Source organism: Bubalus kerabau, chromosome 19 (genome assembly GCF_029407905.1).
Source record: "Bubalus kerabau isolate K-KA32 ecotype Philippines breed swamp buffalo chromosome 19, PCC_UOA_SB_1v2, whole genome shotgun sequence".
Classification (NCBI taxonomy): domain Eukaryota; kingdom Metazoa; phylum Chordata; class Mammalia; order Artiodactyla; family Bovidae; genus Bubalus; species Bubalus kerabau.
In genome coordinates, this window is record NC_073642.1 from 31,971,859 (window position 1) to 31,988,712 (window position 16,854).

A 16,854-nucleotide genomic window follows, 5' to 3' on the forward strand; every position below is an offset into this window, starting at 1 on the left:
AGAGCCTGGATGACTTTCACAGACACTGAGTTGACTGAAGAATCCAGACACAAGATAATCCATACCATGTGATTCCATTTACACACAGTTTAAGAACAGGCAAAACTATTCTGTGCTAATAGAAGTCAGGACATCAACTGCCTCTGGGCATCAGGGGCTTGACTGGAGAGAGTCATAAGGGAACTTTCTGAGGCTATGGAAATATTCTATTTCTTGATTGGGGTGGTGATTATGTTTAAACCTGTCAAACTTTACACTTACAATTTGTGTGTTTTATTGTATGTAAATTATACATCCTTTATTTTTAAGTACTAGAGGAAAAAGACTTCTGTGGAAACAGTGTGGAGAATGCTCAAAGAGGAATTGAGAATTGACTTGGGGTGATTGTAACAATGTGGTAGAAAAATTTTAGAATGCTAGAATTTAAGCAATGGGTTTGGAAAAAGAGGGAATGAATTTCCAGATTATTGAGGTAATAGGATTTTTTTTTCTTCTTCCTCCAACCCCCTCCCTTCTAGCAACCACCTGTTAGTCTCTGTATCAGTGACTCTGTTGTTTAATTATGTTTGTTCGTTTATTTTGGTTTTTTAGATTCCATATATAAGTGAAATCATACAGTATTGTCTTTCTCTGTCTATATTATTTCACTTAGCACCTCTTGGTCCAACCATTTTGTCACAAATGGCAAGATTTTATTCTTTTTCATGGCTGAGTAATACTCCATTGTGTGTATATGTGTATCTATATATATGTATATCACATCTTCTTTATCCATTTTTCTATTGATGGGCACTTAGATTGGGTCTATATCTTGACTATTGTTAATAATGCTGTAATTAACATAGGGGTGCATATATCTTTTCATTTTCTTTGTATAAATACCCAGGAGTGAAATTGCTGGATCTTGTGGTAGTTCTGTTTTTAATTTTTTGAGGGAGGCCACTATGCTCCTTTCCAGAGTAGGTGCACCAATTTACATTCCCACCAACAGTGCGTGAGGTTTCCCTTTCCTCCACATCCTCACCAACACTTGTCATCTCTTGTCTTTTTGATAATGGCCATTCTGACAGGTGTGAGGTGATATCTCAGTGGTTTTGATTTGCATTCCCCTGATGGCTAGTGATGTTGGGCATCTTTTCATGGGTCTATTAACCATCTGTATGTCTGCTTTGGAAAAATGTCTATTAAGCTCCTCTGTCCATTTTTTAATCAAGATTTTTGTCTTCTTGATGTTGAGTTGTATAAGTTCTTTGTGTGTTTCAGGTATTAACCCCTTATCAGATATATCATTTGCAGATATCTTCTCCTGTTCAGTAGGCAGCCTTTTCATTTTGTTAACAGTTTCACTCTGCAAAAGCTTCTTAGTTTGATGCAATCCCATTTGCTTATTTTTGCTTTTGTTTCTTTTGCCTGAGGAGACATCCAAAAAAGTATTGCTAAGACTCATGTTAAAGAACATATTGCCTATGTTTTCTTCCAGAAGTTTTATGGTTTCAGGCCTTACATTTAAGTCCTTAATCCATTTTGAGGTTATTCTCATATGTGGTGTGAGAGAGTAGTCTAGTCTGATTCTTTTGCTTATAATTCCCTCAGTTCAGTTCAGTTCAGTCTTTCAGTTGTGTCTGACTCTTTGGGACCCCATGGACTGCAGCACGCCAGACCTCCCTGTCCATCACCAACTCCTGGAGTTTACTCAAACTCATGTCCATTGAGTCAGTGATGCCATCCAACCATCTCATCCTCTGTCTCAGTTCAGTTCAGTTCAGTCACTCAGTCGTGTCATACTCTTTGCGACCCCATGAATCACAGCATGCCAGGCCTCCGTGTCCATCACCAACTCCCAGAGTTCACTCAAACGCACGTCCATCAAGTCGGTGATGCCATCCAGTCATCTCATCCTCTGTCTAGTTTTCCTTTATTTCCTTTATTGAAGAGGCTGTCTTTTCCCCATTGAATATTCTTGCCTCCTCTGTCATAGATGTATTGACCATATCAATGTGGGTTTTCCCCCTGGATTCTCTCTTCTGTTTCCTAGATCTGTGTGCCTATTTTTGTGCCAGTACCATGCTATTTTTTTTTTTTTTAATTTGGCTGCACTGGGTTTTAGTTACAGAACACAAGATCTTCATTGTCACGTGCAGGATCTTCAGTTGCATCACACAGGTTCTTAGCTCCAGCATGTGGGATCTACTTCCCTGACCAGGGATCGAACCCAGTTCCTCTGCATTGGGAATGCAGAGTCTTAACCACTGGGCCACCAGGGAAGTAGCAGTACCATACTGTTTTGGTTACAGTAGATTTGTAGTTTGAAATCACTGAGCAAGATACCTCCAGCTTTGTCTTCTTCCTTAGGACTGCTTAGGCTATTCAGGGACTTTTGTGTTTCTCTACAGATTTTAGAATTATTTGTTCCAGTTGTGTGAAAAATGCCATTGGCATTTTGATAGGGATTGTGTTGAATCTCTAAATTGCCTTAGTTTGTATGTTCATTTGAACAGTAGTAATTCTTCCAATCCATGAGCACAGTGTATCTTTCCATTTGTTTGTATTATCTTCAGTTTCTTTCATCACATCATCATTTTTCTGAGTACAGGTCTTTTACCTCCTTAGATTTATTAGTAGGCATTTTATTCTTTTTGAAGTGATCTGTAAATGGGATTGTTTTCTTAATTTCCCTTCCTAGTTTGTTTTTTAGTGTATAAAAAGGAGATAGTAGGATTAACAGAACTTAAAAAAGGAGGAGGAAAGAGTTAAGAAGTCTTTGGATTGTACCCTTTAATAGGTTGATACAGTTGCTGAAAATTTGGAAGCAGGTTTTGAGGGGGGATTTTTGGTGGTGGCTGGTGAGTTGGGTTCCAGAAAGGTGAGCTTGTTGTAACCCTGAAGAATCTCCATGTGCAAGAGGTGGAGCTAAAGACGGGTCTGAAGCCTGGGGAGAGTCCAGGGCTGGAGATAAGAGTGTGGGGTCACCAAGAGGTAGGCATCATTGAAATCATCATGAATGGGAGAGTTTAAGCATTAAGCAGAGACAAGGGCTAAAAACAGAACCTTGGAAACCTTGACATTTAAAGGTCAGTAGAGAACAAGGAGCCCACGAAGGAATCTGAGGAGATGTAAAATGTGCTTCGTAGGAGCCAAAGAAGGGGAAAGTGATTCAGTAAATAGGGAGGGTCAATGTCAAGTGCTGTGGCAGTCAGGTCAGAAAATAACTGCTTCCAGCCCCTTCCTCCCTCCCAGACCTTTCAGATCTCATCATCTCCTTTCTCCTGCTACTGGAATGTTTTTCCTGAAGGTGGCCAGAGACCTCCAAGTCTCCAGATCTAGTGGCATCATCATCTCCAGCCTCTTCAACCTCCTGCTCATTCGACATCACTGACCACGCCCTCCTCCTTAAAATTCTCTCCCCTAGGCCTTTGTGACTCTGCAGGGTTCTTATTACCCTCACAAAACCCTCATCGTGGCTCCTCTTCCTGCTCTTGAACATACTCATTCCCTGAGGTTTTGCTGTCTTTTCTTCCCTTGGCATCAAATCAGTCATCATGTGGTTAGGCCTGTGGTAGGTGCTGATGAGACCAGTAAATATAACATACGCCCAGCTTCCCAGAAGTGGACAGCATAGCCACAGAGGAAGAAGAAAATAGATCTCAACAGTATTGTGTGCTAGACAGTTATTAGAAGGGTTCTCTGGGATTGTGGAAGGAACAACTGAGCCTGAAACAGTAAATAAGAATGCATGGAATCTAGGGAGGGATGCGATCCATGGAAATTTCTGTGGCCGAAGTGTATATAGAAAAGGTGGGGCTGAAGGATGAAAGAAGGATTCGAAATATAAATGTAGAGAGGTAAATTGCAAAGTGTCATGTGTAATTCTTAGGAGCTTGAGCATCATTCTATATATATATATATATATAAGCAGTAGGGAGCCAGTTGGTTCTTAAATAGACGAAAGATGATCACACACAGGCTTCCCAGGTGGTCCAGTGCGTAAAGAATCTGCCTGCAATGCAGCAGACTCAGGAGACATGTGTTCAATATCTCTGGGTTGGAAAGATCCCCTGGAGGAGGGCATGGCAACCCACTCCAATATTCTTGTCTGGAAAATCCCATAGAAGAGCCTGATGGGCTACAGTCCATAGGGTCACACAGAGTTGGACATGACTGAAGCAACTTAGCACACACACATGCTCTATCACACAAAAAATTTTGGAACATAACTAGCTGAATGAAGGCTAGAGAGACTGGGAGAAGGCTGGGGGCAGAGGGGCCAATGAGGCTGTTTCCATAATCGGGTGAGAAATGATGAGGATTTGAATTAAGGTAGCCATGAGAATGGGGCTTCCCTAGTGGCTCAGTGGTAAGGACTCTACCTGCAATGCAGGAGACCCAGGTTTGATCCCTGGGTTGGGAAGACCCCCTGGAGGAGGGCATGGCCACCACTCTAGTACTCTTGCCTAGAGAATCCCATGGAGAGAGGAGCCTGGCGGGCTGCAGTCCTTAGGGTCACACAGAGTCAGACACGACTAAAGCGACGAAGCAGCAGCAGCAGCACCGAGAATAGGGAAGATGATGAAATTCCAGAGATATTTCTGGTATAGACTTGAATTGTTGAGGCAATTGGTTGGGAGATGCAAAAGGAGAGGTCGAGAATGACTGCACAGTGCTTAAATGGGGAGATTTGGGTCAGTGGTGACTCCATGACCCCAAACTAAAACCACAAGAATGGAAACAGCCTTTGAATGGAAGTACATTAATGATTAAGATTTAAACATACTTGGGGTGCTCGCTTCGGCAGCACATATACTAAAATTGGAACGATACAGAGAAGATTAGCATGGCCCCTGCGCAAGGATGACACGCAAATTCGTGAAGCGTTCCATAAAAAAAAAAAAAAAAAAAAAAAAAAAAAAAAATAAACATACTTGGGAACTCTGTAGGGGTCCACTAGTTAGGACTCTATGCTTTCACTGCCAAGGACGCTGGTTCTGTTCCTGGTCAGGGAACTAAGATCCCGCAAGCAGCGTGGTATGGCAAAAAAAAAAAAAAAAGATTTAAACATATTAATTTTGAAATTATTATACAGTACTTAGTTAGAACTCTGTTTCAACACAGAGACCGTGGCTGAAGCCCTAGGGTTAGATGAGCCTTTTTTGAAAGCCCACATAGAAGAAATCATGAGTTTGACAGAGATGGAACATCAAAGAATATCAGCATTGGGACTTCTCTGGTAGTCCAATGGCTAAGACTCCATGCTCCCAATGCGGGTTTGAGCCCTGGTCAGGGAAGTAGATCCCATATGCTGCAACAAAGATACCATGTGCTGCAAATAAGACCTGGCACAGTCAAATAAATAATAAATATTTTTTAAAAAATGAATATCAGTATTGTAAAGTTGAGAAGGGAAAACCTCAAAGGAAGTAAACAGAGAAAGAAGAAAAGGACAAAGAATCCTCAAAACTAAGAGAATAAAGAGTTTTAAGAATCAGAGGGTCAACAATGTCAAATGTCACAGAAAGGTTTAGGGCTAAAAGTGTCCATTGAGTTTGGTAATTAGGAGATCCCTGACTAACACATCAAGAGCATTTTTATTGGAGGGCAGGGATGGAAACCATAGGGTTGAAGAGAATTTAGAAGAAAAATTAGAAAAAGCATAGTGTAAAATAAAATCACATTCAGGCATACAAATACTTGGAACATTTCCTTTCCACGTAATTTTACTCAGGAAAATTACTTGAGGGTGTACTCCAGAAAAAAAATGAAAGAAATTCAACAAAGAGGAAACATGGGATCTGAGGAGGGGAAAATAGAGCCATGTCAGATTGATAGTGGTGGAGCAGAACCATAGAGGAATGTGTCCAAAATTGATCATTTAACAGGGAAATTAGGGATCCTGACAGTCTTACCATAAGATGAAGAAAACATATAGTTCTACTTTCTATAAGAAGAAGGGCAATGAGAAGCCTCAGAAATGTAGAGAAAAGCCTGTGGAAGAAGTCTGGGCCAAACATGAAGCAAACTGAAATATGATTTTGAGCAGTTTGATGGCAGATAAGAAAAGAACAATAAACCTATATATTTGAATTTTTTCCATCCAGTAACTTGGCTGGAAATAGTGTTATAGCCCTTTCTGTCATAATTTATTCACCCTACCTGATTCTGCAGTTTATGTAATCATAAATATAAATATTGCTTATTGTTCTTCAAGTTTTAGATTCAATTTATGTGAAGTTTACAAAGCATGCAAAAATTCATGTAGCTCCAAAGCAGAATCTGAATGATTTAAACCTTGACATGTAAAGAAGAACTTGAACAGGTAATCAAAATTTGGAATGTGGAGAAGAGTATTAGTAATAAGATAGCGACCATTCATTGAGTCTCCACTATGTCCCAGTCACTATCTTAAGCCTGTTAAAGGTTATTGAATTTCATGACAAAGCTATGAGTTAGGTGCTATTTTTATATCCATTTTCCAGCTAAGGAAACTGAAGCACAGAGAGGTGAAGTAACCTGCCCAGGGTCACACAGCTAGCAAATGGAAGCTGTGAGAGTAGCACCTCAGCTGTCTGGCTCCAGAGCCTTCATCTACGTATACTCCACTCCACTGTCCTGTTTCCTTGGGTGAGGCAGAGAGAAGTGCCCAGGTGCCAGCAACCTCACCACACTTCCTGGAAGGGGGAGGGGAAGGAGAAACTGACCCATGTCAATGCAGCAGACAGGAAGCTTAAAATATATATTTTACAAGTCACGTGACATGGTTGCCTCAGCAGGCTAGGACTGAGGGGTGGGAGGCTGAGAGAAGAACTTACTGTCATTTTATATACTTAACGAGCCATTTGAATCTTTATTATTATGTGCATGGATTACTTTTATCATTTAAAAATCCTACCCTTCTTCCAAGGCCATGTTTAAAAATTTCCTCCCAAAGCTTCCCTAATTTCTTCAGTAAAAAATGGGCTCTCGAATCGTCTGAGCTCCTGCAAGGCCATGTCTCTGTTTCTGCCCTCTTTAGAACCCACTACCTCTGACTTTACGTTGCCTTTGTAAATGCCTTGGGGACAGCGTCTTTGTCAGATTTACCTGAGTTACCCCCATGGCCTTGGCATTGTGCCCTGCTTATGTTATGTGCTCAGTAAATATTGAATGAACTGGATGAGTGGCTTCTGTTAACAGCAGATTGTGTCCATTTCCCGCAATTTGGGGAACTCAGAACACATAGCTTGAGTGTGTCTACGTGTCAGTCACCCTGCTGCCACTGGGAAGAGGGAGATGGGGAGAGGAGGAGGGGTGTGGAGTGGCCACTTTGCCCCATCCTTCTATAAAAACAGAGCCAAAAATGACAGCGCTGATATGAATCTTAGATCGTTACGTCCAACCCTGTCATTTTACAGATGAGGAAACTAAAGCCAGGGAGCAGAAAGACTTGAAAGCCCACAATGAAATTGGAATAGCTGTATATCAGCTTAGGTTCTTAAGCTTTGTTCCTAATTACCAAAGCAATACATGTTCAATACTTAGCTTGTTTTTTTGTTTTTTTTTTAACCCCTATAATCTCTCTATATTTCTACCTAAACATGGTTTGGAGCTTTTATTTTATTTTTTTATGGTCTTGCTTTGTAGGTGATATTTTAAGTTGGCATAAATTCTTTTTGGATGGCAGTGAATGATGGATGGGTAGATAGATGGATAAATTAGTGACTTTCCCGGGATAACATAGCTGGTCGGTGACAGAGCTGAGACCTAGCAAAGCACCTTGCTGAGGGATGCCAAGCAGCTGAAGTACCTGACACAAAAGCACTTCTGAGTTGCCGTGGCAACTGAAGTAGTCCTCTAATTTCCATCAGAGTGTGTGGGGATCAGGGTCAGACCCTAATGCACAGGTCAGAGGTTAAGGTGCAAAGGAAGACACCCCAGGCTGTGATGGCACAGCCCCAGCTAGATTCAGGAAGCAGCATTTTGTTGAAGCCGCAAGGCCTGGTCTGAAAGAGGGGCCAAGGGAAATGGATCCAAAGGACACTGTTATCCAGGTGGCATCATGTGCTGAAGAGAAACAGGAGGCAGACCCAGATTCCAGGCCTGGCTCAGGCAGTAAGTCATTGAGTGACTTTGGGTAGGTTACCGCCTCTTTCGGGGCCTCGGTGTCTTTACCTACGAGGTGAGGTGATTGGACTAGTCCCTGGGTGATGTCCAAGGGCTCTAACCACATGAAAATGCCCCAACACCACAATTACAAAATGTCTTGTCAGAATCCAGAGAAGGCTGGGATTCCAGCCTCGGATCCACAGAGAGGACCTATCCCTCCCCTCACCCCTTTGTCACCCACGGACTCCATGCCCACTGCAGCCAGCTAGAGCTGCGGGACGACAGCCTGAGACAGGTAGCCAGCCAGCCCTGGCCAGCTCCCCGCTCCAACTGAGGTAGGAGTGGGGTCGGGAGCAGGCACTTTTTCTTCAGAGATGCCTCCCTTTGGAGGAGGCACTACTTGCGTGGTAAACAAAGACCCAGGTTCCTCGGCTGGAAGCAGGGGTGTGCCTTCATCCTCCTCCACAAAGATGGGGGTTGGCAGGAGCTCAGCGGTCCTGGGAGCACTGCTGAGTGGGGGTGAAGAAGCCACCTGGGTGGAGGGGCAGGGTGACTGGGTGACGTGTCGTGGCAACTGTACATCCATGTCCAGTCCCCAAGGGTCGTATCCCCCAGTCTCTTCACAAGTCATCTACGTCCCAAGCCTCTCCACCTTCCTATGCTTGTCACCCTTATCCTTCATTCACTCAGTAAATATTTCTTGAGCACCTGTTGTCCTGGATGCTGAGGATACAGTGGTAAATGAGAGAAACACAAAACCCCTGCTCTCAAGGAGCTTATGTTCTAATGGGGGAGGTACTTAGTAAACAAATACTAGTCATATAGTATATTATACACATGGTGAGACATGCTGTGAAAAGAATAAAGCAGGTAGAGGAGATAAGAAATGTGAGCAGAGCATGCTATTTGAATTAAGGTGGTCTGGGAAGACGTTGCTAATAAGGTGACATTTGAGCAAAGACCTGAGGGAAGTGAAGGTGCAAGCCCTGGGACATTCCAGGCAGAGAAGAAACATCCCAGGCAGAGAAAAGGCCCAGAACAGAGTGTGCTTGGCATGTCTAGAACACAGTCAGCGGGGCTGGAGAGGTGGAGTCACGGGAGACAGGTGGAAGTTGCAGAGAAGGCAGGAGACAGAGGATAGCACCTTGAGGGCCATCACTCAGTGGCCAGGACAGGAAGCCACTGGAGTTGGTGAGCAGCGGGGTGATGTGTCTGACTTGGGTTTTAAAAGGGTTTCTGCTGTGTGAAGGACAGGTGAAGGTGGAAGCAGGGGAACAGGTGAGCTGTCAATTGTAGTAATCCAGCTGAGAGATGACAGGGGCTTGGACTGGAGTGGAGAGGTGGTGAGGAGTGTTAAAATTTGAAATGTATTTTGAAGGTAGAACTGACAGATTTGCTGACAGATTGGATATGGGGCATGAAAGGAAGGAATCAGGATGGTTCCAAGACTCTTTGGCCTGAGCAACTGGAAGGATGAGTTTGTTGTTCACAGAGATGAGAAGGGCTGTGCTGGGGTAGATGAGACATCTAAGTCAGGTTTTCTGGTTGACAGTTGGATCCATGAGTCTGGAATTAATGGGAACAGTTGAGGGTAAAGATGTATTTGGAAGCCATCAGCAAATAGACTTGCACTGTCCAATATGGTAGCCACTAACCACAAAAAGCTTTTTATATTTAACATGAATTAAATAACCTCACCTCAGATATGTAGATGACACCACCCTTATGGCAGAAAGTGAAGAGGAACTAAAAAGCCTCTTGATGAAAGTGAAAGAGGAGAGTGAAAAAGTTGGCTTAAAGCTCAACATTCAGAAAACGAAGATCATGGCATCTGGTCCCACCACTTCATGGGAAATAGATGGGGAAACAGTGGAAACAGTGTCAGACTTTATTTTTCTGGGCTCCAAAATCACTGCAGATGGTGACTGCAGCCATGAAATTAAAAGACGCTTACTCCTTGGAAGGAAACTTATGACCAACCTAGACAGCATATTCAAAAGCAGAGCCATTACTTTGCCAACAAACGTCCATCTAATCAAGGCTATGGTTTTTCCAGTGGTCATGTATGGATGTGAAAGTTGGACTGTGAAGAAAGCTGAGTGCTGAAGAATTGATGCTTTTGAACTGTGGTGTTGGAGAAGACTCTTGAGAGTCCCTTGGACTGCAAGGAGATCCAACCAGTCCATTCTAAAGGAGATCAGTCCTGGGTGTTCATTGGAAGGACTGATGCTAAAGCTGAAACTCCAATTCTTTGGCCACCTCATGCGAAGAGTTGACTCATTGGAAAAGACCTTGATGCTGGGAGGGATTGGGGGCAGGAGGAGAAGGGGATGACAGAGGATGAGATGGCTGAATGGCATCACCGACTCGATGGACGTGAGTTTGAGTGAACTCCGGGAGTTGGTGATGGACAGGGAGGCCTGGAGTGCTGCAGTTTATGGGGTCGCAAAGAGTCGGGCACAACTGAGCGACTGAACTAAACTGACTGAATATTAAATAGCATTTAAAATTTAGCCCCTTCTGTCACACTAACCACATTTCAAGTGCACAACAGCCAAATGTGAGCAGAGACTACCATACTGGACAGCACAGATAGAGAACATTTCCATCATCACAGCAAGCTTGTTAGACAGTGCTTATAATGTCTGGATGAGATGCCAGGAGAGTGGATGGAGAAAAGTGAGCTTTTATCAGTTTGGAAGATAAACAGGAGTGGCCTGTATGCTCAGTTGCTAAGTTGTGTCTGACTCTTTGTGACCCCATGGACTGTAGCTCACCAGGCTCAGACTTTGTCCATGGGATTTCCTAGGCAAGAATACTAGAGTGGCCTGTATAGGAGTAGGAAAATCCAGGATAGGGTGGATTTCTGGATGCCAGTAAAGAAAGTATATTGGAGAGGAGGTCAGATGCTTTTATTAGGACAGGGAGACTGAAAATCAAGAAATGTTGGTGGTCCAATGGTTAAGAATCTGCCTGCCAGTCCAGAGAGGGGTTCCATCCCTGGTCCTGGAGGATCACACATGCCATGGAGCAACTAGAACGCGCACGCTACGGCTACTGAAGCCCATGCACTCTGGAGCTCATACTCCACAGCAAAGAAGCCACTGTAATGAGAAGCCCGCGCCATCTAGAGAGTAGCCCTTGCTCACCACAACTGGAGAAAGCCCACATGCAGCAATGAAGACCTAGCACAGCCAAAATAAATAAATAATTATTAAAAATAACCTTAAAAAAAATTGACCAGCAGATTTATCAACAAGTAGGTCGTCAGTGACTTCAGGGAGGGCAGTTTTGCAGAGGTGGAGACCAAAGCTTGAGTGAGGCGGTAGATTCTAGAGAGAATGAGGAGAGAGGAATTGGAAACAGCATATGTACACCTTTTCAGCTGAAGGTGCTATGAAGGAGCAGAGAAATAGCCAGAGGCTTATGATGTTAAGGGAAGTAAAGCTTCCCTGCAGGGGGAATTGAGAAAACCATGCCTTGAGTAAGGAAGAGCCAAGGGGATCTGATCCCCACATGGCTCCCATGGCTAGGATATGGACAGGATGGATGTCTTGTCTGGAAGATGGAGGGAGGGCAGAGTCAGTGGCAAGGCTGCAGATGAGAGAGTGGCTGGGGGATGGGGAGTGTGGGGAGGTTCTCTTGGCAATGTCTCAGTTCCCCCAGGGCAGTTAGGCGGAGTTCATTGACTGAGTGTGAACACAGGCATTGGAGGGGTGAGGAGAGAGAGGAGGGCATCAGTAGTCATCCAGGAAAACAGGAGAGTGGTGGGATTAGGGGATGGATGTGGGATTGCCAGGCTGCACCGAAGGCTTGCCTAAAGTTTGTGGTCCTGCTAGAGCCAGCTTCCAGAATTTGCCCTGTCTTGCCTCTGTGTGTTCACATATGCTGCTTTTTCTCTTTGGAAGGTCCTTCCCATTTCTCTAGTCCCTCATCTGCCCAGCAGACTCATGATTCTGCAAGGCACAGCTTAAGCATCAGCTCCTCTGATACCTCCTTCCCTCCCTTTCTTCTCACCGGTGCCCATTCTTCCCCCCAGAACTCTGATTGAGTCACATGATCAGTGTTTGCTTACACGGCTTTTGCTCTAAGGCCAGGGGTCAGCAGACACTTTGCAGAAGGGCAGATAGTGAATATATTAGGTTTTGTAGACTGTTTGGTCTCTGCCACACTATTCAGTCTGTACAGATTGTAGCACAAAAGCAGTCAGACAATACATAAAAGATGGGGTGTGACCATGTTCTTGTAAAATGCTATTTGCTGAAACAGGGGTGGGCTGGATCTGGCCTCTGGGCCATAGTTTGCCAACCCCTGCTCAAGGGAATGGCAGAGATGGTATCTCAATTGTCTCGGTGGCCCCCGTACCTGGGTACCAGTTAGGGGCTCAGGAAATGTTTGAATGGACGATAGAAGAGTAGATGTGCATGAATAAACATTTAGGCCTGTCCTACTTAGATTACAGAACCGTGTTCCCTCAGACATGCAAATTTTGGTCTCTTTGTCAATGGTCTGTCATTACACAGTCACCCTGTGCCTAGGGAAGGACTATGCATGGCAGCATGAGCCCTCGATACCCAGGAAAGATCAGACATGGCCTTGCCACCCACTGCATCAGGGCTAAACTGCCACCCTGGCTAGCCAGCCTTGCTCCTACTTGTTCCCAGGTGCACAGACTCCCAGTTCAGAGGCCCCAGCCTCTTCACAAACAGGCCTTCCATATTCACCCTCCCTCTGCACAGTTCTGTGCTCCCCTTCAGCGCAGCATCCCTCAGCCCCTGCAGAGAATGAATAGTCATCAGGTCTCTGTCATATGCAAGGCATAGTGGGAGAATCATAGGCCCTTCCCTGAAGAAGCTTACTCAGTCCAAGCATCCCTTTGGGAGTGCCCTCTGCCTACCCTCACCATACTCATACCTGAGCTCCTCCTTAAAGATTGCCAGAGCCACCCCAACCCACCTGATTCCCCCTTCTTTTCTATTTTTTTCGTCCCGAGGTTTTGCACCACACTGGGCCTCTCTTGGGGGTGGATTCACTTGTAAATATCCTCTCCCCATCATATTGGCAACCAGCAAAGACCCAGGACAGCAGAGTGTGCTTTTGTTTCTTTGAGCTCACACTGTCCAAGAGAAGTATAAACCACACACACAGTTTAAACATTTTCTAGTAACACATTAAAAAGTTAGAAACTGGTGTGTATGCGTGTGTACTCAGTCATGTCCAACTATTTGTGACCCCATGGACTGCAGCCCACAAGCCTCCCCTGTCCATGGAATTTTCCAGGCAAGAATACTGGAGTGGGTTACCATTTCCTACTCCAGAGGATCTTCCCTATCCAAGGATTGAACCTGCTTGTCCTGTGTCTCCTGCATTGGCAGGCGGATGCTTTACCACTGAGCCACCTGGAAAGCCCTAAAAGAAACAGGTAAGATTAATTTTAATGTATTTTTAATAACAAGTATATCTAGAATATTATCGTTCTAACATGTAATCAATATAAAAATGATTTTATTCATATTATTCATAGGTCTTCAGTGTGTATTTTGTTTGTACAGAACTTAACTGAGCTCACTGGGCAGGATGTGAGTCTCATGACATCTGACCGGGGATTATACCCATGTCCCCTGCATTGCAAGGCAGATTCTTCACCACTGGACCACCAGAGAAGTCCTTAAACTATCTTCATTGAGAAACATTTGACATATAAATATTGTAGAGAAAACTGAGATTTAAGACCTTGCTTTTACTCAGATGCTAAGTTACAAAGCTCACTTTGAACCCAGGTCTGGGTCCAAAGCCTGTTCATAAAATAGAATATTTAAGTTGGAAGGTTCATTAGAAAATTATCCAAACCGTTATCTCCATGAATATCACTTGTGTCCTCAGCACCTAGCCCCAGTGTCTGGCTTGTTCTAGGAGCTCAATTATTTCAGTGAGCAAATCTGGTCTCACTTTACAGATGAGAAATTGAGAAATGAGAGGAGACTTGTCCGACTTGATGGAAAGAGGGACGCCAGGGGCTAGAACCCACATTGCTGATTATTGCTGCACTGCTCTTATTCCATGTCGTTCTGTCACGCAGGTGATCAACCCCCCGAACCATGGGCGTTTGACATCTGAAGTTCTCTTTGTATTTACAGGGACAGATTTTCAGCAGGCTTTTTCTTCCCCATGTCCATAGCCTCAGAACTCGCCAGAAATCTTCTTTGCAATTCCCATCTCCTCTTAATTCCACCCTCCAGCAGCTGAGCCTGCTCAGGGACCCGGACTCCAGGTCTCCATGTGAAGCCGCATACACCAGCAAAGCTCACTGCATGTGGGCACCACCCCCAGCTTTCATCTCGGGTCACACTCGTCGTGACAACTCGAGAGGTTTCCTTGGCTGGAGGGCAGCACGACTCTCCAAGAGGGTCACGCCAGCAGCTGCCTGCTGTGCCTGGATGCCTGCCCTGGAGCCTGATTGGGAAGGCGCCCTCGGGCTTACTGCAGGCCCAACCAGTCAGCATCTTCCCAGGGAACTCCTAGCAGCCTCCCTCCTGATTGGGTCATAGTAAAGGTCACAGATTGTATTAGAAGCTTAGAACTGAAAGGGAATTTACATATCATGCACCCTAGTGCTTTTCTAACTATAGTGTCCTACAAGTCTCCTGGGAATCTTGTTAAGATGCAGATTTCTGATTTCATCAATTGCAACAGATGTACCACTGAAAGCTATGCAAGGTGTGGGGGGAGGGGTGGTGGTCACGTGGAAATGCTCTATACTTTAAATTTTTCTTTAAATTTTAAAACTGCTCTAAAAAAATAGTCTATTAATTTTTTTAACATCCTACTGAGTTCCAAGAGGAGATCATTTGCTGGGTAATTGCTCAGTCGTGTTTCTCCTTAGGCACAAAGATGACCTTGCACATTCACTGCTGATGGCCCCTCCGAGGCTGCCTCCAGCACTGACTTGCTGAAAACTGTCCTCGAGTTTGATGGGTTAACTGAGGAATACTTTTTGAATGCAGAAAGCATACTCATGGGGCCATCTAAGGGCCCTGCCTCATTTTTCTGCCTTTAGAAAAGCTGCTGAACTAAATCTGGCATATAGAAATGTGCTCGAGAGATTTTTCTTTTCTTTTTTTTTAAGGATTGAATATATAATTTTTATCCTATATTGGAGTATAGGCTTACAATTGTGTTAGTTTCAGGTGTATAGCAGACTGGTTCAGTTATACATATACTTTTATCTGGTCTTTTTCAGATTCTTTTTTTCCCATATAGGTTATTACAGAATAATAACTCTAACCTAGAGTAGAGTTCCCTGTGCTATCTAGTAGCTCCTTGTTGATTATTTTATATATAATAATGTGATGTATTATTCCCAACTTCTAATTTATCCTTCTTCCCCCACCTTTCCCCTTTAGTAACTGTAATTTGTTTTTGAAATCTGTGAGTCTGTTTCTGTTTTATGAATAAGTTCATCTGTATCATCTTTTTAGATTCCACACGTAAGTGATACTGTATGATACTTGTCTTTCTCTGTCTGACTTACTTCACTTAGTATGATCATCTCTAGGTCCATCCATGTTGCTATAGATGGCATTAGTTCATTCTTTTCTTGACTGAGTAATATTCCACTGTATACATGTACCACATCTTCTTTATCCATTCCTCTGTCAATGAACATTTAGGTTTTTCCATGTCTTGGCTCTTGCAAATAGAGTTGCAGAGAACATTGGGATGCATATATCTTTTCAGATTATGGTTTCCTCCAGATACATGCCCAGGAGTGGGATTGCTGGATTATATGGTAGTTACGTTGTTAGTTTTCTGAGGAACCTCCATACTATTCTCTACAGTGGCAGCACCAATTTACATTCCCAGAAAGGGTGTAGGAGGGTTCCCTTTTCTCTACACCTTCCCCAGCATTTATTGTTTATAGACATTTCGATCATGGCCATTCCGCCCGGTGTGAAGTAATGCCTTGTTGCGGTTTTGATTTGCATTTCTCTAATAATTAGCAACATGAAATATTTTTTCAAGTGCTTTGAGGTTTTTTCCTTTCAGTTTGCTAATATGAACCCTGGCCTTACGGAGCTTACAGTCTAGAATAGATGGTACAGGAGCCTAAACCTCTGTAAGACAAAGTAGAAAAGTGGTACATGCCCTGAGTGATGAACAGTTAAAGTGTACAGAAGAGAGAAAAGAGATGGCTCCCTGACACTGTGTTCAGGGGCAAGCAGTGACACTGGGTTATAGAGGGTTGGATGAGAGAGGGATTGTGGTTGGGACTTGTGGAATAGGGGCATCCGTGTTCCTGCCGGGAGAGTTCCATAAGCAGAGGCAGAGGGTGGATAATTGTGTGCCTGTGTCTGTGCACTGGGAACAGCGGTGTCTGGACAAGGTGGCTGGAACACAGCACAGAAAGAGGATGAGGAATGGCTTAAAATGTTGAGGTCAGGTGGTGGAGGGTTCTGAATCACAGGCCAAGGAATTGAGACCATATTCAGTAAGCAGTAAACCATGAAATTAAAATATGCCTGCTCCTTGGAAGAAAAGCTATGACAAACCTAGACAGCATATTAAAAAGCCGAGACATCACTTTGCTGACAAAGGTCTGTTTAGTCAAAGCTGTGGTTTTTCCAGTCGTCATATACGGATGTGAGAGTTGGACCATAAAGAAGGCTGAACGCAAAAGAATTGATCCTTTCAAATTGCACTGGAGAAGACTCTTGAGAGTCCCTTGGACTGCAAGGAGATCAAACCAGTCAATCCTAAAGGAAATAAACCCTGAATATT

General features: G+C 43.9%; 1 protein-coding gene and 2 non-coding genes across 5 annotated transcripts in view; 2 read left to right on the plus strand and 1 right to left on the minus strand.

The window, feature by feature from the left end:
* Window positions 1–16,854, plus strand: part of TMEM266 (transmembrane protein 266) — a 125,072-nt gene that overhangs the window by 24,628 nt on the left and 83,590 nt on the right. For 2 of the 3 annotated variants that reach the window (XM_055555959.1, XM_055555961.1), the window contains exon 2: window positions 13,357–13,498. The exons of the other annotated variant lie outside the window; for it this stretch is intronic. The gene's annotated coding sequence lies outside the window, so the exon portion shown is untranslated. The remainder of the gene's footprint in view (window positions 1–13,356; window positions 13,499–16,854) is intronic. 3 annotated transcript variants of the gene reach the window in all.
* On the minus strand, window positions 2,192–2,264 carry TRNAG-CCC (transfer RNA glycine (anticodon CCC)). The gene has a single exon. It is a non-coding gene; the product is annotated as a tRNA-Gly (tRNA).
* Window positions 4,777–4,883, plus strand: LOC129634666 (U6 spliceosomal RNA). Its single transcript, XR_008705836.1, has one exon. It is a non-coding gene; the product is annotated as a U6 spliceosomal RNA (small nuclear RNA).